The sequence below is a fragment of the Phodopus roborovskii genome, unplaced genomic scaffold (genome assembly GCF_943737965.1).
Source record: "Phodopus roborovskii unplaced genomic scaffold, PHOROB, whole genome shotgun sequence".
In the NCBI taxonomy this organism is placed as follows: Eukaryota; Metazoa; Chordata; class Mammalia; order Rodentia; family Cricetidae; genus Phodopus; species Phodopus roborovskii.
Window position 1 is genome coordinate 19,148,821 of NW_026126459.1, and position 1,697 is coordinate 19,150,517.

Below are 1,697 nucleotides of genomic sequence, written 5' to 3' on the forward strand. Positions count from 1 at the left end.
TCTTTTGGTATATTTTATTTAGTGTTCTTTAATCTCCTATGTAATTAATTTCTTTTCTTACCTTTGAATTTTGATGTTAATAAATTTGAAGGATCGTGTGTGTTTTATTGATTCTTCACCCTTCTATCCCACCCCAATTACTTCTCTTGTACCCCTCTTCATACCCTATAGCTTCCCCTCTGTTTTCTTGTCTCTTGCGTCCTATACTTTCTTCCCTTCCTAAATGGCTTTTTCTCCCTTCTCATAGTCTCCTTTCTAGTTTCATAACCTATATCCACACACAACCCCATTTATATACATCTAAGAATTATACAAGCTAGGGTCTGCAGATGGAAGAAACATGCAGTTTTTGTCTTTTTTAATCTGTTATCTTGTTTATATATAATACTTTCCAGGAACATCATTTCCTGAAGATTTTATGATCTATTTTCCTTTGCATCTGAATAAAACTGTGTATATATACTACATTTTCATTGTTCATCAATCTACGGGTGGATGTCTAGACTGATTCAGTCCTTGCTATTGCCATTAATGCAGCAATGACAGAGATGTGTAACTTTCTGCTGAAGACTATAGATTCCTTTGAGTGTACGCCTGGAGGGGGGTATAATTGGGTCTATGGAAGTTCTAGTTCTATTGTTTTAAAAAAAAAAAACTGTATCTGATTTCTATTGTGGATGCAGAAGTTTGCACTTCCATCACCCTCAATAGCATTTCTTGTTGTCCTTTTACTCCATGGTAGGCATTCTAACTAACATGAAGAGTAATCTTTAGTAGTTTCTTTCTAAAATATGTAACACTTCATGAATTAGTATGCCATCCTAATCTTCTTTATATTGTTCCAATTTTAGAATATGCACTGCTGAAGTGAGAACTCTCTCAGTAGTTTTAATATGCATTTTTCTTGTGGCTAAAGGTCTAAAACACTATGAGTAGTTATTGGTCATTTGTGTTTCTTTTATTGAGATCCATTCATTTTATTAGCTCATTTGTTGATTGACAGATTCGGGGGTGGGGTATTTAATCTTGGCAGTTCTTAATGTATTTCAGATATTAGCCCTGTCTGGAGCGTAGCTGGCAGACTTTTCCCCCACTCTGTAGACAGTCTATTCCCTACACAGATAGCTTCCTTTGCTGTATAAAATCCTTTTTTAATTTCAAGAATTGTTAATTACTGAGGCTATTTTCTGTGTTCAGAAACTTCTTGCCTATACCTATATCTTGAAATGCACTCTGTTTTCCTGTAGAAGTTCAGCATTTGGAGTTTTAAGTTAAGGTCGTTGATCCACTTGAATTGATTTGGGACAAAATGAAAGCTGTGGATCTATTTTCATTCTTCTTCAGTTACATATCCAATTTTGCCAGCACCTTTTATTGAATAGTCTGTCTTTCCTCCAGTATAATTATTTTTATAACTTCCTTAAAAATTAGGTAGTCATGGTTATCTGGGTTTGTTTCTGGACCCTCTGTTTTCTTCTGCTGGTCTACATATCTGTTTTTGTGTCCTTCGTGTGCTGTCTTTGATACTACAGCACTGTACTAGAATTTTAAGTCAGGTGCTGTGATAGCTTCAGGTCTAATCCATCAATGCTCCAATAATAGAAGGTGACAATACCAGTCCTTCAGGGTTGACATGCAAAACAGAAAACGTATGAGCCTTTAGCACAGTGCCTAGTGCCAACTGAAGTTCAAAATAT

At 35.4% G+C, this 1,697-nt stretch overlaps 1 pseudogene; it reads right to left on the minus strand.

Moving 5' to 3' along the window:
* Positions 1 to 785: 785 nt before the first annotated feature.
* On the minus strand, positions 786 to 871 carry LOC127226249 (uncharacterized; annotated as a pseudogene).
* Between the last annotated feature and the right edge of the window lie 826 nt (positions 872 to 1,697).